General features: G+C 41.1%; 1 protein-coding gene across 1 annotated transcript in view; it reads left to right on the forward strand.

The window, feature by feature from the left end:
- The window catches only part of LOC134357922 (myosin light chain kinase 3-like), a 207,110-nt gene that overhangs the window by 68,188 nt on the left and 116,437 nt on the right, over positions 1-22,485 (forward strand). The window lies entirely within an intron of this gene.

Below are 22,485 nucleotides of genomic sequence, written 5' to 3' on the forward strand. Positions count from 1 at the left end.
GGCCTTTGAAGAATAAATTTGGAGATGGAAGATAAATCAGAGAATGCCTTAGATCTTTCTTTTAAATTTTGCAATAGATGTTTTACATTCATCTAAGAAAGAAAACAGGATTACTGTTATGAACTCATATGTTGCTGCCCTGATTATGAGGTCAAATCCTGTAATGGGGCTTATGTCTATGAACAATTAATTTCAAGGAAACTTATATTCAAAAATAAATGCACTGAATAGAGTAATCCTCTTCTTTGCTTTCTGTATCTTCATGAATGTGTCTAGCCTATGCCTGACTCTTCAATGCAGTAAGAGACTTTCAGCAGTTCCACTAAGTCCCAAAACCACAAACCCTGCAGGACCTGATTCAGCCAAACCCAGAGAGATACCTTCCATGAACCCAACCTAAGAAAACATGTGGCTTATGATATTAATATGCAAACTAATTCTTCTGGAACGTCTTGGAATAGAACTTCACAAATGCATTAGTAATGCATTGGAATAAGATGGTGAAATAGCTGTGGAGATAAATGATCTTAAAGTTATCAAATAAATTATTCTTTATGACAGATTTTGAAGAAAATCTTAGAAAATGGCTTTCTGAGATAAAACAAATTAAGAAGTAATTCTAATTGCCAAAGTTAGTTTTTCGGCAATTGGAAGTAAAAGGGATTGAAGGGACACTGATTGCATCAAAGGGAGTTAAAAAAAAACCTTTTAGTATTTGTAAAAGGAGAAAAACCATTTGTGTGTCAGGTATTTTTATTGTAAACATGAGAAAGTCTGCAAAGGTTGGAAATCCTTGCATCATACACCGGGGTGCTCTCTTACCTGATGAGGTAACCGTAGCCTTTGGCCAGGGGCAGATGTTGTCAGGTAGTGCCCAACCTTCATAGAGTGTATCGACCCTTAACCACTGCACTCTCCAACTGGCGGGTCAGCAGTGCTGGCCAAGTCACTGCTCCTGACTTCCAGCTCAACTCCTCTTGCCTGCTCCACATCCAGAAAAAGGCTTTTCCTGCTTCCTTCCTCCACTATCCTGCGAACTGCCTGGTTCTTGCTCTTTTCATCCAGGACCAGAGCAGACAGCAACCTCCATGCTGACCTTGCCAGAACCGAGCTCCATGCGGAATAGTCACGACTGTCATCCTTTGTCCCTTCACTCCTGGACTAAGGACTGGTACTTCAGGGCCTTCCCCTCATGAGCCTCCTCGTATCCTTCCTCCCATGGTACAGTGAACTTCACTGGGATGATTTTCTTGTCTTCGGTGGACCACAGTACCATGGGAGGAAGGATGTGACACATCAACCCTCATCTCTAATGATCTGGCAGTTTGCAGCAGATTGCATTCAGGCCTCTTTGATAAGACTGGCGTGGCCCCCTCCTTGACGAAAATGACTGCCCTGTTTGCCTCTCTGCCAGCTGGTCTCTTTTTCCACCTCTGCCACTCCAGTGTGTTGACAAGGGACAGTAGGACCTTGTCATGGTGCCACCTATACTGTCCTTGTGTTAAAGCTGTTTTGCATTCAGACAGTATGTGTGCCAGTGAACCCCACTGACCACAAAGCTTGCAGTTCGGGTCCTCTCTCAGTCCCCATGTGTGCAGCTGTGATGGTGTAGGCAGTGGAAACGCGGACCGCAGGAGGAAAGAAATGTGGAACACACACCAAATGCAGGTAAGACAGCATCCATGGAAATGAATAGACAGTCAACATTTCAGGCTGAGACCTTCTTCAGGTTTTTTCAGTATTATGAGCCTTCGAAACACCAAAATAATTTTTATTATGTCGGTTGGAAGGCACATAATACTGAAATCCAGGCGACAAGAACCTACACCAGGAAAGTTTAATGGTGCTAGTAGATGAATCTCAGTCGGAGTTTGTGAGGTGAACGGGAAAACAACACACTGATATATGACAAGTTAGTGCAGAAATGGGGTAGGCAGGCAAAGGATAGCTTTGAATATTGCTGAGATCCTGGGGGCAGGTAAAGTTTAGCTTTTCTTTAAAGATAGGGAAATCGATTTGCATTTATTTAATGCAATTAGATTATGAGAACACACAGTCCTCTTTTATTGTCATTTAGTAATGCATGCATTAAGAAATGATACAATATTCCTCCGGTGTGATATCACAAAACACAGGACAGACCAAGACCGAAAAACTAACAAAAACCACATAATTATAACATATAGTTACAACAGTGTAACAATACCATAACTTGATGAAGAACAGGCCATGGCACAGTAAAAAAGTTCAAAGTCTCTCAAAATCCCACATCTCACGCAGACAGGAGAAGGAAGAAAATTCTCCGTGCCATGATCGACCACAGTCCGACTCTGAGTCAGCCGAAAACTTCCAGCTCTGATCAGCCCTCCGACACTGAGTCCCGAGCACTATCTCTACAGAATGCTTCGACCTCAGCCTCGGTCGCCAGCAGCAGGCAAAGCTGGGGATTTTGGGGCCTTCCCTCTGGAGATTCTCGATCGCACGGTAGCAGCGGCAGCAACCCGGGCATTTCAGAAATTTCTCCAGAGGTTCCTCTGCTCCTCACGTCTGTCTTCATCAAATCAGAATTGTGCATGGCGTCCTACTTACAAATACGATATCATTTCACCGGAGAGCTGCGCGCGCTGCGTCGCGCCACCATCTTCTCCTCCCACCTCCTTTTAAAGTATTTCTGTGCAGTAAAGTGCATTTCACACACTTTAACGATACTGAGGAACTATGGAGGAATAATTGCTTTGTAAGAAAGTTTCAGGCAATTTGAATAGAGCAAGATTCCATAAAGAACAAACGATTAACTATTTTAGTATTATAGGCTGGCAACCGAGAGGACTCCTTTGTTCTCCGAGACACTTTTATTGTGTCATTTACCAAATAGACAGAGGAGGCCTCATTCAGCAAAAAGGTGGCAGAAATACTTTAAATAATGTCTTCCTGCCTGTCCCTTAATCTGCTACCTGGTTGCCAGGAATATACTGAACTGGAAGAGATCAAAATTAGTATTTAATGGGCTTCCCTCCAGAAAACTGACTGGACCTTCAAGGGGTTGCATAGCCTATTCCTTAATACTATTCTCCTCAACTCTTCAACTTTGCTTGCTCAGGCAACGTTGGGAAATTGTGCAAGGAAATTCAGGCTTCACTTTTATTATGTCACACCAGTATCTCTGAATCCTTAAGTGGCACAAAGGTTGTCTATAGATGTGTGAACAATTTGATGAAATTTTGCACACTGACTTTCTCATAAAATTGTTCCTCAGTTCTGCCGGAATATTTGCGGCAAGCTAAAGGTGAGTGCGGAGACCAAGGCCCCTCGGCCAGACATTTACAGAGCGAAGCTGCGAAACAAATTTGTATTGCACACAGGAAGCCAGCCTTTAAAATGTAAACTCCTTTGTCATCAAAAAACCTAGCTTTCCAGGTTGTCAGGAAGGCTATAGCTAACATATAAATGTCACTATAGCTAACATGCATTGTATGACATGCTTTATTCACTTATATTTAGACACAATACATCTTCCCATATTTGAGTGTTAATGTTATGCACCTCCTCCAACTGCTAGTCCAATTTTAGATAGATTAAAGTAGGAAAGGGTTTGTAAGATTAGCCTGTATAATAGGTACCTGTGTAACTCCTGAGCAAATTTAATGGATACAATTCTAGCATTGTAAATTTTTAGTTAGGAATTTTGCTAAACAGAACCATTTTTTTCAGCGCAGCCCGAGCACCGACACCCTGGGTCTGAAGCATGCATATATAACACTCCTAAGCAACGCCGTAGTCTCCAGTATGTTTCCTGTGCATGGTGTTGTAGTACATCCACATGCTTCGGAGTAGCATATCAAAATGACACGCTGAGAATTGCTTAACACATCTTTCTCGGCACCTGTTTTAGACTTGCTATAGGCCCAATGCATTTTTTTCCTTTTACGTACAGCTCTTGGCAACTTCTGCTTGCTTTCAGCTGCATAACTTTTCAGAGAGACTACTTCATACACGTGCTTCATTGAAGCTACATAATGTTCTTTTAATTAGGAGCAAATACAAATATTTATACCTGAAGTACTCATGATGCAAAATTACCTTACATGAGCAATGGATTTATTTTGCAAAGCAAAATCATTTTGGATAGGAGGCAGCCTTTGCCTTTTAGCGTACCTTTGGCGCAAATTCTGGACATTAATTAGTTACAATCAACACAGAGAGAAGTCTTCATTCCAAGACCTACAGGTAGTAATTGACTATTTAATTTATGTTTGAGAATTCTCCTATTTTTAGTCATCGTTCTGTCCATAGTATGTTGTGATTATTTTAGCTGTTGGCTGCTACACAATGTCATTTAATATATAAATGGATTAGAAAGACATTGCGGAAACTGCCTGGAGTTAGGATTCAAATAATTTGCAGTGAGAGTAATTAATATTCTATACTTAGCGAGCTGCGGATCATGTGCTAGGTGTAGTTCAAAATAAGCTCTGTATTTTCAAGGTGTGCAATTATTTTCACTAAAATGAAGTCTTTAGATGAGCACACAACATATAGAAACCATACGCTTCTGAAAGACATAAAGATTCAGATTTCATCATTGTCATCAAACATCCTATATATTTTTTCAGATACCAAAGGGATAAAGATTACCTGTTCTATTATTATCTTCTGTAACAATGGATGATGGCCTGGCTGTAGTCTACATGAGTTGTCGAACACTGAATTGCCTGGCAAAATAGCAGTTAAAAGTGTCAAAAAGCAAAGCTGATTGGTAAACAAAAAAAAACAGATTTACATTTTCCTTTCTTTAAACTGCTACATTATACAATTATACATGGTAAATAAAAATACTTTATGCTCAGAGAAGTTCGCATTTTAATAAGGCATTTCTATCTGGTGAACTGTTTTGTTGACTTGCCATGATGATTTCAAGTGATCAGTGTTAGAATGTTGCCATGCTAGAAAAAGAACTGCAGCATTTTATGGTGAAGAAGACTAAGAAATGAATGCACTCTTTAAACTGTGGAGGCAATGGGGGAATGGATGGCTGCTTGGGATTTCAAGGAAGGGAATGAGAAGCAAGAAACAGAAACGTATTTTTGTTGAAAGCAATGTAAGACAAGTGGAAAAACATATGTATGAGAATTGTTATTCTGCAATGCCTTTAAGAGACCTTATAAAATTCAGGCTGGGACTTTTTGCGCTGCTGCTGGATTCCCCATCACCCCTCCCATCACCACCACTCTGCAATCCCGTGTCCCTCAGGTCCCAGTGCCAGATCTTGGGTCCTCATAGACTCCATCTTCCTCTCACCCCTCCTTCCCTGACCTCCCCAACTTTCCCCTCTCTTCTGAAACTACCAAGCCCCCTTCCCCTCTCTGATCCCAGCTCTCGTCCGTGTTGAGTCTTCACCATACCTTCTGACCTTCCCCTCTCTGAGGCAGAATGTTCCGTCCTCAGTATGGACCTCACCTTTGTCTCCCTGCGCCTACGCCTCAGTGACTTCTACACCCACAACGATGTTGAGCTCTTCTTTCGCCATCTCCACCTCTGTGCCTACTTCTTTGGCAAGGACTTTCCAGCCCTCACTGGTGACCCCTTCTCCCGTCTTCAACCCTTCTCTTCTTCCTGGACACCCCGCTCTGATTTTCTGCCTGTTGTGAATCTTTTCATCGCTAACTGCTGACTAGATATCAACCATCTCAACTTCACCACCTGTCTCTCCAATTCCAACCTCACTCATTCCGAACGCTCTGCTCTCCACTCTCTCTGTACTAATCCTAACCTCACCATCGAACCTGCAGATCAGGGAGGTGCTGTAGTAGTCTGACGAGCTGACATCTTCCATGCTGAGGCCACTCGACAATGGTCAGACACTTCCTCTTCCTTACCCCTCAAACAGAACCCCACTAAGGAGCACCAGGCCATTGTTACGCGCACCATCACCGACCTTATTAACTCTATGGGATCTCCCATGTACTGCCAGCAACTTCGTAGTTCCCTCACCCTGCACCTCATGTTTCTACATCCTACCCAAGATCCACAAACCTGCCTGTCCAGGTAGACCCATTGTTTCTGCTTGTTCCTGTCTCGTCAAATCTGTATTCCTCAGCTCAGTTTTATCCTCCTCTGGTTCAGTCCCTTCCTACCTACATCTGTGGCACTCCACACGCTCTTGATCTTTTCAATGATTTCAAGTTCCCTAGCCCTGATCATCTTATTTTCACAATGGATCTCCAGTCCTTAATACTGCTCCATTCCCCATCAGGAAGATCTCAAAGCTCTCTGTTTCATTCTAGTCACCAGATCCAACCAGTTCCCCTCCACCACCACTCTCCTCTATCTGGCAGAACTGGTCCTCACTCTCAATAATTTCTCCTTCAGCTCCTCCTAAATCCTTCAAGCAAAGGGTATAGCCATGGGCACTTGCATGGGTCCCAGCTATGCCTGCCTTTTTATTGGCTACATGGAACAGTCTATGTTCCAAGTCTACAGTGATATCACTCCCCAACTTTTCCTACGCTGCAACGACAACTGCATTGGTGCTGCTTCCTGCAACCATGTGGAACTCGTCAAATTCATCAACTTTGCCTCCAACTTCCACCCTGCGCTCAAATATATCTGATCCATTTCCGACCTTTCTCCCCCCCTTTCTCAATCTCTCTGTCCCTATCTCTGCAGACAGCTTATCTACTGATATCTATCATAAACCCACTCTCCCTCACAGCTACCAGAACTATCCCTCTTCTCGTCCTATTACCTGTAAAAATACAGTACCATCTACTCTCAATTCGTCCATCTCCAACACATCTGCTGTCAGGATGAGGCTTTTCATTCCAGAACTAAGGAGATGGCCTCCTTCTTCAAAGAAAGGGACTTCCTTTCCTCCACCATCAATGCTGCCTTAAATCACATCTCTTCTGTTTCAAGCACGTCTGCCCTCACACCATCATTCCGCCACCCCACCAGCCTCCGCGTCCAGCACGTGATTCTCCATAACTTATGCCATCTCCAATGGGATCCCACCAGCAAGCACATCTTTCCCTCCCCCCCCCACCCCCGCCGCTTTCTGCATTCTGCAGGGATCGCTCCCTACATGAGCTCTTGTCCATTTGTCCCTCTCCACTGATTTTCTTCCTGCCACTTATCCTTGTAAGCAGAACAAGTGCTACACCTACCCCTACACCACCACCTTTACTACCATTCAGAGCCACAAATGGTCCTTCCAGGTGAGGTGACACTTCACTTGTGAGCCTGTTGGGTTATCTATTGTAGCCAGTACTCCCGGTGTGGACAACTGTATATTGGTGAGACCTGGCGTAGGTTGGGTGACTGCTTCATAGAGCATCTACACTACGTCTGTCAGAAAAAGTGGGATCTCCCAGCAGCCACCCTTTTAATTCCACTTCCCGTTCCCATTCCGACATGTCAGTCCATGGCCTCCTCTACTGCCGTGATGAGGCCACACTCAGGTTAGGGGAGTAAACACTTTGTATTCCATCTGGGTAGCCTCTACCCTCCATCCTGATGGCATGAACATTGATTTCTCGAACTTCTGGTAGTGTCCCCCCTTCACCATTTCCCACTTTCACCTTACCCGTCCATCAGCTCCCTCCGGTTCTCCTCCCTCTTTCTTTTCCCCTATGGCCTTCTGTCTTCTCCTATCAGATTCCCCCTTTTCCAGCCCTTTATCTCTTTCACCAATCAACTTCCCAGCTCTTTACTTCCCCCTCCCCGTCTCCCAGTTTCACCTATCACCTACCACGTTGTATTTCTTCCTCCCCTCCCCTCACCTTTTTACTCTGACTTCTCATCACTTTTTCTCCAGAACTGATGACGGGTCTCAGCCCAAAACATCGACTGTTTACTCTTTTCCATAGATACTGCCTGGCATGCTGAGTTCCTCCAGTATTTTGTGTGTGCTGCTTATAAAATTCATCCCTCTGCAATTTCAATGGAGGTGCTAACTTATATAATATGTGCACATTGGGCATCTCAAGTTTTATTTTAATGATACAGTTGTTCAAAACTTAATTTCATTTATAGGAAGATAAGCTGAAAACAAGCACTATGAATATTAACTGGGATGATGAGAAGAAAATAGAAAGCTGAAAAAATGGAGATTATGTGTTCAATTAGTTACAATAGGGAGAGTATTTAAAAACCAGACAGCCCTTTAAGGACCACTGGAAAATAATAACATGAAATTGCCAAGAAGTGGCAGACGTGAATGAGTGAAGATCATGGATTAATCCCAGACTGCATCAAGCTGGCTTGGGGATCTGCTGGACAAGCCAATAATATTGCTGTTAGAATGAAGTCCAAATGAACCCAGAATCTTCAAAGAGATTAAAGAAAGCAAATAGAACAAAGTAGAATGTACCTGGTAATTAGATGATAATGGATGTACCAATCAAGCTAAAAAAAAAAGGTGATGTCATTCAGTTCTGTAACATTCTCAGGGAAGGAAATTTGCAATCTTTAATTTGTATATGATTTGTTCCAAATCTTCCTCCAAAATGCTTTGGCAAGCCATCATATTTATGGAAAATTAGGGATAGCCAATAAATACTGGTTTTGCCAGTGATGTCCAGGTCCCTTAATTGAATAATAAAAGCAGACATATTCAGTGAATTAACCGTATAGAAGAAAAATGTGGTCAGATGTCTGCTGGTGCTAAAAATACAACAAAGCAGGAGGATGATATTAATTTCTGTTGACATCTGGGGAGTTTACAGTACGGAACTATTCCACAAATGAATCCTTAACTGCATTATTGAGTTTGAAGAAAGGGACACTGTTTAAGAAAATGGGAAGTTTTATTTGCTCACTAGTCTCTTTTTCATAGCACGTATGTGACTTAGAAATACAAACTTATTCAAATACATGAATAATTTTTCAATCATTGCGGTGTAATGGTGGTGAAGGTTTGGCTCTAGCGCAATATTTCTTATGGGGCATGATGGGCTGAACACATATCCCCAGTTAGAATTAACACCCTGGACTGGGCTTTGTGCAGAGGACTGAACTAACAGACCCAGTACACCCTGCAGGTGGTGGACTGCTTGCTTGGGTGGCAACCTTAGAGACAAAACTGAGGATAGAAATTTTCTTCCTGTCAAAGGTGGGGTTTTAAAAACTTTTTAAGTATTTCTAAAATTCAGCCATTTTGATTAAAATTTCTGCAAATGACTTTTAAATTAAGAAATTAAATGGAAGAATAAAATTAAAATATTTTAATATAAGCGGATACAAACAGTAAGTCAAAGTAAAACAACTTAGCTGTGCCATTCTACATGTTGAGAATCGCCATTCATTTGAATGGGATCTCCAAATTTGCACCATGTCTGTCTAGTGTGCAATGGGAAAAATATTCTTCAACATTAACCTGGGTTTTCCCAGCAAGACTGGGCTCCACTACTAACTCCACCTGGAGTCCAACTGAAACAGAATCAATCATTCATTCCTTGGACATGCAGCAAGGTGGCATATATTGGGGACTTACATACTAACAACTGAATAATAATGGTTCGCTTTAGAAATGCTCATCACAGCCAGCAAGCTATACAAATTTCTCACTGAAAAATTAATATTTGTGTTTATAATTGGAAGACCAGATTATCATCAACTAGCTGTATGCAGCAATCATTTTTTTTGCAGTACATCATCATCGAGGAAAATTTGTTTCCATTACTGTTGAGAGGATTATGAGGGGGGAAGGAGGGAACGTCGACTCAGACCATGAGAGGCCTGCGTCGGGTATTTTCATGCCTTACAAGGCGCAGATTGGAAGTCTGTGTGGGGCGCCACTCCTAGCACAGACTAGAGCAATGTGTGATTAAGTGCCTTGCTCAAGGGCACAAACCTGCTGCCACAGCTGAGGCTCGAACTAGCGACCTTGAGATGCCTAGACGAATGTCTTAACCACTTGGCCACGTGCCCAACACAATTATGGATTATGAGGTGACTGATTACTCGACCATAACTGAGTTCAGAATTACTTTATGGGTATTTGGAATGAAAGTGCACCCTCTGCCATTTACACTGGACTGCTATGTTCTTCAGATGAATGACACCAGCTTCTCAACACCATTTTGTTTGCTCCTTCTCCAATCTGAATGGTCACTGGGCAGGGATTCTCAAAGTTTACTTGGGTTGCTACAATTTTCTAAGGATGTTTTGATGAGTGGGACATGAAATGAACACAACCAATGATCAGAGCAGACTGAATATAATTAGGATCTCAGTGTTGGAATGTTGGCCTGGGAGATGGCACTAGAATTTGCTTTGTTTACTCTTTAAGGTGGATTCGGAGGAGTTTGCTAAGATAGCATCAGTGATATATGTCCCGTACATTGAGAAGTCTGCTGTAGATAGGGCAGGGGTCACGGCTGCCTGCTAGATTATGACCTTTCTGCTGGGATGCCCCATGTGCAGAGGAAGAGACACTGTAACAGAATGAACGGCTCACTGAGCTTTAATAAGAACAAAAGGAAAATAATAAATGTGAGGCCAACAGAGCCAATAACTAAACATTTTCAAACTAAAAACTAATGCCATCAATTCAGCTTGAAAGCAGTACCCTAGTACTAAATTAATACTGCTCTTTTAACAATGTCTCTCTAAATCAATAACCTTTTTTCCTGGAATGTGGACTATGGTAAGCAGGGAGTGTTGCTGTCATTGTGCTTCAGTCAACAATTAACAAGACTGAAACAAAAGGAAAGAAGTTAAATACAATGACAAAGAAACCCAAACTAGCTGGAATGTGCATTCTCATATGCACAATTGCTGCCTTTTCTCAGCTGCCCACTTATGAAAGTGCCAAAATTCTGTTGCAGTGTTCATGGTTACAAGAAGATATGTCAACAGTCAATGTGCCCTGTGCAAGTGTCATCTCTGTGCTGCTGAGATTGGAGTGAACCATTGGCTAAGATCAGGGTTTTTATTGCCTCATTAAGCAATTTTTCAATGGACATTAATTTCTAGGGGCATCAAAATTTGAGAAGGATGGTCCACAGTCTATCTCGATTGATGATATCAAGGTTAGTAATGGGGTCACAAAAGAGCATAGACAATGGCTGTTTCTGCTCCTTGCCATTTCCTCGTAGTTGCTATAGGTTAAGTTCATGTTCATTATTTCTCTGTACTTCTCATTTCCCAAGCAAGGCATTTGACATGAAATATTATCCTAACCTTGTTTCCCTTTCCACAGCTACTGCCTAACCTGCTGAGTGTTTCTACTGTTTCCTGGTTTTACAGTATTTCATATTACCAGTATCAGCGGTTACTTTTCGGTTTCCATTGTTCCCCTGGACCAAGAGTTCCCAAACTTTTTAATGCCATGGACCGATACCATTAAACAAAGGGTCCACAGACCCCAGGTTGGGAACCCCTGCTCTAGACAGACACTGAAATTCAAAGAGTAATGATGAGATGCTGCACATTGTTCCAGAACATATTCATCCATTCAGTTCCAGACTTCTACTTGAGTTCTTGTAAGTTGTTATTTATTCATATGAACATTAGAGATTGGTGCAGGTATAGATCATTTAGTTCTTGAGACTCCATGGACATTCATCAAGCTCATTGAAAATCTTTGACCCCACCACTATTTTCCTGCACTATCCCCATGTCCTTTAAGTCCCTTAGTAATCAGCATTCTCTGTTCCGAATGAACTCAGTAACAGAGCCTCCAAAATTCTCCAGGGCACTGAGCTCCAACGATTCACCATGTAATGAAATTTGTCCTAAATTCCTAAGTAGTTCACCTCTTATTCTGAGACTAGTTCCCTAGTTTCAAACCTTTTAGCTATTGGAAGCATTCCCTCTGTGAATTCAGCCAGTCAAACTGTGTAAGAAAATTGTTGCCTTTGATAACATTTCCTCTCATTTTTCTAAACTCTTTCAATTGAAGTCACAGTCTGTTCAATCACTCTTCATATGGAAAACTCACTATCCCTGGAAAGAGTCCTTTAGTCTTTGCTGTTCTCCCTCCATGGGAAAACTAGGTGTAATATTTCAAGTGCAGTTGGTCTACATTTTCTTGAAACCTCTTTTAATTCTCCTTCTAAAACAGAATCCCATCCAGTTTTGTGTCACCAGTTGCTTTGGAAATATTACCTTCTGCTTCACCTCTTTGATTTAGATCCTGAAAAGCTTGAGCCTAAACATTACTGCACTGGTCAGAGCTTGACAACCTGAGAAAGATGCACCTATTCCCACTCTTTGCTTTCTGTACAAATACCAGTTATCAATCCTTTATCTCAACTCTACATTCCCTAAACTTGTTGATCAGCCTCTATTATTGGACCTTACCAAAAGCCTTCTGAAAATCCAAATTCACCACGTCCACTGATTCCTCCCCCCTTACCTATTCCACGAATCACATAATCAAAGAATTTCAATAGATGAACCTAACTCAATCTCCCTGTCTTTCATCCATGCTGACTTTCATATTATTCTTTTCAAGATGTCCTTTTATTACACCCCTCATTATAGATTTCAGCATTTTGCTTGCTGCTGATATTAGGTAAAGAGTTGGCATTCCCTGTTTTCTTTCTTCCTCCTTTTCAAAAAGGTGGTCTTACTTTCTATGTTTCATTTTCATTTCATTTTAAAATCTTTTTTATTAATTATTATTGAAAATCAACAACAAAAAATACATTAAAATAATCAAGTCAACATATCAATATTATAATAAAAGTTAAACTATCAACCAAGCTAAGCAGTATATCAATAATAATAAGAAAAAGAAACAAAATGTTAAAGCTATTTTTTTTGGAAAAGAAAGAAGGAAAAAAGATCCCCTACTAACTAAAACAAAAAAAAAACAAGGAAAAAAACCCACTTGGAGCACAAACCCAGAGCTATACGCCATACAAGCTTCCATAAAGAAAGACATCAATCCGCCAACCAAATCCATTTACCCAAGAATCAGAAGGGGACCATCTTAATTAATTCAAATCAAATGATAGTAGCGGGCAAAAGAGCCCCACCTTTTCTCAAAGTCAGATCGAGAATCAAAAGTTTGACTTCTGATTTTTTCCAAACTAAGACATAACATCACCTGAGAGAACCATTGTATCAAAGTGGGAGCAGAAGCATCTTTCCATTTTAATAAAATAGCCCTTCTAGCCAATAATGTGACAAATGCAATTATGTGTTGGTCTGATATAGAAATACCATGAATATATTGAGGAATTATACCAAACAAAACTGTCATTTATTAGGTTGTAAATTAATTTTTAAAGCTTTAGAAATTGTAGTAAAAATAGATTTCCAAAACTGTTTCAATACAGAACACGGCCAAAACATATGTGTCAATGTAGCTGTCTCAGTTTTACATCTATCACACTGACTATTAACATTAGGAAATATTTTAGACAGTCTCTTCTTTGTCAAATAGTAACAATGTACAATTTTAAATTGAATTAGAGAGTGACTGGCGCAAATTTCTATGTTTCAATCTACAGGAGAATTCCACTCTCTACAGAATTTTGAAAGATATTAAGAGAACTTGACCTTTCCCACCCACCTGGCTTCACCTATTACCTTCCAGCTAGCCTCTTCTCCCTCCCCCCATCTTTTATTCTGGTGTCTTCCCTCTTCCTTCCTAGTTTGAAGAAAGTTCTTGGCCCGAAACGACAGCTGTTTATTCATTTCCATTAATGCTGCCTGACCTGCTGAGTTCCTCTAGCATTTTGTATGTGTTGCTCTGGATTTCCAGCATCTGCATATTTTCTTGTGTTTATGATTTACTATCTTAATTGTCACCTCCTCCATGCCCTATCCTGGTGCTGATGCAGGAATGCACATATTAAAATACAACATTCCCTGAAAGGAAATACAAGAAATATACATTATCCTTCTTAATAGCTCACTTTGCAAACACAGCCATAAAGCTTGATCTTGAATTACATTTATTTAATCCCCTAAACAAAGTTGAAAACAGGATTGAGTAATAGGTTTGGTATTTGATTAGTTCTCTTCCATGACTGTGTACACATAGCAGCGGCATTAGTTAGTCTAAAGTTTTGTATTGTGCTGTAGTACATGGACTGTACATTTGATGCTTCTCATGTTGAAAAGCCAAATTCTTTCAGTTAAACAACATTGCACTTAATTCCTTCACTGGTAACTCATAAGTGAGACCTCACAAAAGACAGTGACATTTAACTACTGCAGCCATAATAAGAATGAAGGCCATGATATCTGAGCATCTTTCTAAATTCAGACTGACTTTTGACCTGATATAATTCTAACCTTCCCATCTATTGAGCTAAATTACATATCTTTGAAGTTTTTATCTGAAATATTTGGACATCTCCAAACTTTTGACAACATCTGGACCATGCAGCTTGAAAATATTTAAATAATTTTAATCTATTTCTTACTCACTCACTTTATTTTTGGTGACTCTGTGGCATAGATTTTTATGAATTTCCCTCTGGGTTGGGAACTTCACATGATAGGGATTTGGATACATAGTAGATCTACTGTATGCATCTTGTATTCTGTATATTTTGTCCAATTCCTTTTCTGATATTTAGTGTTTTCTAAGTGCAGGCTTTTATGTATGTAGTCACTTGTTTTTTACTTGTATCAGTTTTCTTGTGCAACCCTGATGGTTATAGCAGATGCCAATCACACTCAGGATACTTGGGTTTACTGTATATATTCATCCATAAGTGGCTTCACCAAACATTTGCCTGTTAATCCAGGTTTTTGCCTAGCTGGCCTAAATACATCAGATAATGACCTGCATTACACAACTTAAACTCAACTATTTAAAGATTGTGCAGATGGCATTTGCAAAGGCAAGAGAAAGGAATATTGGCATGGAATATAGACAGACAAAGAACACGCTTTGTATCTGCATTGCTGCCTAAGCACTTGCTATTGTTGGCTGCAAGGTCACACAGGAAGGTACCGATGGATGTACCTCCAGCTGGCAGAGGCTGCAGATTACCAGTGAAATAGAGAATGGAAATATGGTTTCAAGCTGCTGGATACAATGCAGAATATGGCTCAGTGGCCCAGATTGTGCATGAGAGCTGAATGCAATGCTAAATTTATTCTGACCTCATTCTTTGATCTACTCCTCCCTGGCCTTCTGCAAATTAGAACACATATGTTTACTCTTTTTTTCAGCTCTGATGAAGGACCTTTGACCACACACATTAATGATTTCGCTTTCCACAGATGCTGTCTGACCAGCTGTGTTTTCAGTAGTTTCTATTTTTATTTCAGGTTTCCAACATCTGCGGTTTTGTGATTTTCATTGTCATCTTGATATGTGTATCAGTCCATCACGATCACTGTGCTCTCACCAATTTTATTCCACTTGTCACTTCCCACAGCAACTATATCTTGCAGGAACACCTTTCCCTTCCCCTTTGTCCTGACACTTCCAAAAGTCTCCTTCTATCCTTACATCCCTGATATATCCCTCACAGCCATTATTCTCAAATACTTTCCACCCAGCAGGTGAACCCATGGTTTTCTTTCAAGATCTTTCAAGAAGTAGCTATGAAGAAGGACTCACAGAGTCTCACCAAACCTGGAAAGAAGATCATGAAAAAGACTTGGATGGATTATACACCAATGTATGCTTGCTCAGTGGTGGGAGGATTTGGAGAAATGTTTAGTGACTCAATCTTCACCAGTGATCAAGAGCAAGAGACATAGTCAGGGAGGGCAATTTGAGCACCATTGGAATTCACAGAACCTTTAAGCTCTACTTAAGTGGATAATGTACCTCAGGGGCTGCAGATCAACAGGGTATTTCTGGAGCAGTACCAAAGAATGTGCAATTTACTGCCAGGCATCCCAGCTGGATTCTGCATATTGCAGAGACACTGGAGGAGTTCATCTTGAGCATGACTGACGCTATGTCACACACTTTTAGAATGATGTCTTCATCCATGAAAAGAGAGACCATCTGGGTGGAGCATCACACATGACAATCAGACGAGTTCAATCCAGACCCCCAACAATAGTCTGCACACTTCAAGTTTCATCTTGAATAAGGTGAGTGATTGCTCAAACTTAGCTGTTCATTGCAGCTCAGATCTGCATCCAAGTGTTCTCCAGTGCAGTGCTGTAGCAAGAAGCTACAAAATAGTCCAGAATCACAGTTAGAGTATCTTCAGAATGCCCCAAGGCATAGAAAATAACTGAAAACACAAAATACTCTGCAGATGCTGGGGTCAAAGCAACACCCACAACACGCTGGAGGAACTCAGCAGGTCGGGCAGCATCCATGGAAATGATGAGTCGACGTTTCGGGCCGGAACCCTTCGTCAGGACTGAAGAGGGAAGGGGCAGAGGCCCTATAAAGAAGGTGGGGGGAGGGTGGGAAGGAGAAGGCTGGTAGGTTCCAGGTGAAAAACCAGTAAGGGGTAAGATAATGGGGTGGGGGAGGGGAAACAGGGAGGTGATAGGCAGGAAAGGTGAAGAAAGAATAAGGGAAAACACAATGGGTAGTAGAAGGAGGCGGAACCATGAGGGAGGTGATAGGCAGCTGGGGGAGGGGGCAGAGTGAAATAGGGATAGGGGAAGGGAGGGAGAAAATAATTGAGTTTTATTTGCAAGACAGCATTTCTAATATCCTCATGATAAGTCTGAGCTATTGAGCAAAATGAATATTCCAGGTTGTGAAACTTTATTTTCTTTGACACAACATGATTCTGCTGTCTAATGGGGTAACTGTGTTAACACACACAAATGTAGAAGAAACAGCACGTTCTGTGCTTGAAGATATGCCACATTGATGAAAGCAATTCCACTTCCATCTCCTTGTTGTTCATTTTCTTTGAGAACGGTACTATTTCACCCATTCCTGTATATGAAAACGGAGAAGGCCTTCTCACATGCAAAATTAATTGATATCCCCCAGGAGAACCTCAGGAATCAGATCAGGGATCTAAGGAGCCTACCTCTATCTCTGCCAAAGCAAAGCAGCTTCCAATATAGGGCAGTGATAGGAAAAGGAAAGCTATAGATTAGTATACAAATCCAAGGAGCTGCAGATGTTAGAAACTGAAACAAAAAGCTGCTAGACTTTCTCAGCTGGTTAGCCAGCAAGTAAGTAGCAGTGGAAATGTCTCAAGACACCGAACAACCAGCAAACCAAGTCTGCTTTCAGATGCAAAGAGATCAGACATGGTGCTTTGGTGCAGGACAGAGCATCAAAGATTTAGCATAGGGTCCCACACCCTTGTCTATTCATAAATTCTCTCTTGGATTGCTCAGCTTGCTAGGCTATTTCAGAGGAAATACTTTACCGTGAATAGGTCTGAGTTGGTAAGGATGATAGATTTACTTCCTGAATGACATTAGTGATCGAGATGAGTTTTTGTGACAATCTTGTAGTTTCATGGTTACCATCACTGGTAACAATTTTCAATAAAATTTCAGAAATAATCAATCACATTTAATTTACAACCCCACCCTCTGCCACTATCAGTCCCATTTGCCACCCTGGAATTTTAACTCAGGTCTCTCAAGAAACCAGGTCCTTGGATTCTAAGTCTATGCAATAAATAACAATGTTCTTTACTATTTGGCACATTTGCTCACACCCTCCCTCTTGGAAAGCCAGTCAGAAATGTAAGTGTCACCTCATTCTGACTGGTTTCATTGACAAAATTAACCAGAGTAATGTAAGTGTGGGTACTCATTCAACCTGCATGTAGTTCCAGGATTATTAATAGTTATTCAGAGAGAAAGAAAGTACTGCAAAATGCATTGCACATGTGTGTGTGTTCATAATGTCTGTCACTCATCTGTGAACAGCTCAGCGACATCTTGTTACCTGTCTCAAGCCTTTGTGCACTATTATCTGTGAGATCCTGTAAATACCTTTAGCAGTGACCGGGATGGAGTCAATAACAAAAAAGGTCAGTCTGATAGTCACCATTAAGGCACTCAGGCACTGATACTCTGCAATGTTGAGGAAACTGATCCATGGATCTAATCCAGGCTGGCCTCTAGCAAGCTACACTTATCTGCTGATTCCTTACTGGTGAAGTTGCAACTCTATATTTATCAGCAATTGCTGCCCATGCTGTTCTTGTTATATAAGTGGGTATCTTAAACTTTACCTGAGTCCACATGAACCACAGCAAATGGTACACGTGGGCAGCTGGTGGATCAGACTGCCAAAGTGCAGATAAAACCAACAAATTTCTGACCTGTATAAACTTATCTCTCAGCACAAATATTGCAAACAAATCCTTATACATAGCAGCTGTGAGGAATGAGTGCTCCTTAGCCTAATTCCCTGTAAAATCTTCATCTGCTTCAATTGGCACTGTTGTCAGATTGCTTTCACTGGCAAGCACAATGAAACCTGAGAAATACACGGACCCCAAGTTCAGGTCCAAAATCCATGTCAGTATCTTGTCAACTGGGAAAATAACATAATGAAATTGACAGTTAGCTTATCCCAAAAGGGTTGCATGCGTGAAGCCTAGACTTATTGGAATGAAATACAAAAATCCATATACTAGAGCCAGCATCCAGACATGCTAAAGATTAACCAGGATTTCACCTTCCACCTGCATCCTATCCTACAATCTCCCCATGTTAGAATTCCACATTAAGAATTGGAAAGAGAATTTAAGTTAAAAGAATGAAGGAGAAATAGAGTATGTAACAATTACAACGGGAAACTGGACCAAAGTAAGCATAGACTAACTTCCTGTGGCAAACTTAGCCCATTGCTATAACATAAATAAAGGAACAATATCGCAGACATTTATGTATAGTATCTGGAGAAGGGATGCATCTAGGGAACCAAATGCTAACTATCCGGTTGCCTAAAGTTACCTTTCGATTTGAATGTAATTAATGGTCACAGTTGAATCCAGTAGCATATTCAGTGCCCAAATTTGGGAAGACTCAATACATTGCAGTCTGACTTGAAATGAGTGACAGCGGCAAAGCATCTAGCCTGTCTGCCTCGTTCAAAAAAATCCTCCAGACACCATGATACCATATGGACCCTTTCTGAAGCAGACAAAAAAAAAGCTCTTTCTGAGAGCTTGATGCTATGTAGGACCTATCTGAAAGCAGCAGGACTGTCCTTCCACTGAAGAGTGAATAGTAAGATCCAACATGCAGCCCAGGTAGAATAGTTAAAGTCAACTTTCTTAATGGCGTCCTTTCTCCTGGTGACCATTAGATTCCTCAACTCTAGTGCTGATTTAGTGTGCAAGATCAGCATCCTGATTGGAGCAGACTGAGGATACTAAAATATCTCCGTCATTTATGGCATGGCACCTCTTCATCATGGACTCCTGGATGTAGAGATCAGTGACATTGACCCTTCAGGCTCAGCAAAAATTAGTACAGCATGGTGGACCATAGGTGGTGAGGTCTGGGAAACAATTTTGTTGGGGAGGGGAGAACTGGACCCAATGTGCAGCGTGATCGTTTTTGGGAAAATTAAGCATAATTCTGTAGTTTTACCCTCCTTTGCTTTCTATGTTTAAATGGATGTTTAGGGGTGCAGATTTGCCCTATACATTAGATCACATGCAAATCGGATAATGGTGAAGATGCAGATGATGGCAAGGTCATGTGATCCCAGCCAGCCAGGCCCTTGTCTATGCTGGAGAACTGCAGACCTTGGCATTCAACCCAGGAGTAGTTCAATCTTACTGTCCACTTATCCAGCTGGGATGTTGACCAATAATATAGTCATAAAGTCATAGAGTAATACAGCACAGAAACATGCCCTTTGGCCCAAATGGTCCATGCCGACTACGGCACCTTCCCTCTGATCCAAGTTGACTGCTTTGCCCATAATCCTCCAAGCCCTTCCCCTCCATGTATCTATCCAAATGCCTCTTATATGTTGTAATTATACCCTCTGTAAAGATGTTACCTTTCAGGACCCTTTTAAATCTTTCCCCTCTTATCTTGTATCTATACCATCTAGTTTTGGACTCCTTAACCCTGGAGAAAAGGCTAAGTCCATGCTCTTTTTCCGTGCCCCTTGTGATTTTATAAACTTCTATGAGATCACCGCCCCTCAGGATTTTATAAACTTCTATGAGATCACCTCTCATTGTCCTGCACTTCAAGGAATAAAGATCCAGTGTGGCCAACATCTCCCTCTAACTCAGGCCATTCAGTCCAGGCAGCATCCTTGTAAACCTCTTCAGCACCCTGTCCATCTTGACAACGTCTTTCTTAAAACATGGTGGCCAAAATAGCACACAATACTCCAAGTGTGCTCTCACCAAGGACTTATATAACTGCAACATAATATCCCTACTCCTAAATTAGGTGCCATAACTGATGAAGGTTAACATATGTTCTTCGTCATCCTGTCTATTTACGTGGCAGCTTTCAGTGAACTGTGCACTTGTACTCCAAGTTCCCTCTGTTCCACAACACTCACCAGTGCCCTACTATTCACTATATAGGTCTTGCCCTGATTTGAACGTCCAAAATGCATCACCTCTCACCCATTGAAATCCATGTGCCGTTCTTTAGCCTATCTCCATAACTGATCAAAATCTCATTGTAATTCACTGTAACCTGCTTCACTATCAACAAAAGCACCTAATTTAGTATCATCAGCAAACCTGGTAACTGTGCCCTATACATACACATTCAAATCATTTACTGGTCCCAACACTACCCCTGGAGCACCCCATAGATCACAGGCTTCCTGCTGGAGAATCAGCATTCAACAATTACCCTCTGCTTCCTATTGTTGAGTCAATTCTGATTCCACTTTGTTAGCTCCCCTTGAATCCCATACAGCCTAACTTTCTAGACATGCAAGATCTTGTCAAAGGCCATTAAGACAATCTGACAAACTTGGGGTTGATATTGTCTTATTTGGCAGCTGGCCATGACCTGAGAGGAGGACTTCCTTCAAGGACCATGGGTTTGACAGTCCAGTCTTTGAAGGAACTATGAAAACAACTAACAGGTGTTTTACTTGACTATAAAAAGGCATGTATCTCTTTCAGGCAAACACAGCTTATTCTGGTGGAGGGAGGGAATTAGTTTGCCATTTCAAAGTTTATTAATTTATTGACCCAGGTGTACCCTGCTCAAGTTCAGGTGGCTATCAGGTGGATAGAGTTCAAAGTTCAAAGTAAATTTATTATCAAAGTACATATATGTTATGATACACAGTACTGTGCAAAAGTCTTAGGCATCCTAGATATTTTATTTGGCTTCAGATGGAATGGCCTCCACGGAGACCTGATCTCGACATCATCAAAGGTGTCTGGGATTACTTGGAGAGACAAGTGAGGCAGCCAAAGTGTGCATAACTGTGGCAAGTTCTCCAAGATACTTGGAACAACCTACCAGCCAATTTTATTATAAAAATGCACAACATGAATCTAAAAGAATTGATGCAGTTTCAAAGGCAAAAAGTGGGCACACCAAATATTGATTTGATGTAGTTCATTTACTGTTCTTTGTAGTAAATTTTTGACATTTAGAAACTTCATTTCATTATTTTTGAAAGCATCTTCACCTTACAGAATTTTTTTAACATGTGCCTAAGATGTTTCCACAGTACTATACATCCCTGATTGTCTTGCGGGCAATCACAGTAAGGACAAGAAACACAATAGAATTAATGAATGACCACACCCAACGGCACAACAACTGATGTGCAAAAGGAAAACAACAAACTGTACAAACACGTGTAATCCCCAGGTTACAGCTCTGCTGTAGGTATTTCATTGTTAGCAGTTTTCTGTAAAAGTAATGTGCCATGCTTGAAAGCATGTTTTGATAAGGACACATGTTGTCAAATTTAGGAATGTGAGTCAGCCAATCGGGATTGGCGGAAAGAGTTTTCTGAAGGACAGTAGTCGGGTCCAGGGGTCTTTTTTGGTAGGAGCTGCGGAGAGGACAGGGGGAAATGGCCGAGGATGCCGTCCCTGTTTCACAAAGTGCTTCATGCAGATGAATGGCGCCAAGGAGGACAGACCAAAAGTCCCAAGAGAGCACCCATTTGTTCAAGATAGATTTCAAGTGATGTTCGGTTCGTGATGTGTGCTTTCATGCAGACTGTGGGTCCAGCATGTGAGTTAGACTCCAGTGTGAGCTCCAACGTGTATGTGCACATTTGGGCTGGGTTAACTGAAATGGGCCCTTTTATTTATTCTTTTTCTTTTCCTACTAACTGTTTGATAAAGCTGAAATTGGTCAATATACTTCTTTTATAACTTTATGTGTTATACGATGTTATTTCTTGCTGACCAACAGTTGTGTAAAGGCAGTATTTAGGCAGTGTTTGCTAAATCGAGGTTTCTTTAATCGGAACATTACGATATTCCTGTTTGGTTGAATCCAAAATCATACCAATCCTAGACTCCTATTGTTTTTGAAGTGTGGCTTTCTCACTGTTGAGTCCTATAACTGTTAGCAGGGCCAGCAACGAACCAAGTTTCTATAAGAGCTCAGTGAGGGGGCTTCACACATGAAGAAAGAGAAACATTAAATAATAATAATAAT

Source organism: Mobula hypostoma, chromosome 17 (genome assembly GCF_963921235.1).
Source record: "Mobula hypostoma chromosome 17, sMobHyp1.1, whole genome shotgun sequence".
Classification (NCBI taxonomy): domain Eukaryota; kingdom Metazoa; phylum Chordata; class Chondrichthyes; order Myliobatiformes; family Myliobatidae; genus Mobula; species Mobula hypostoma.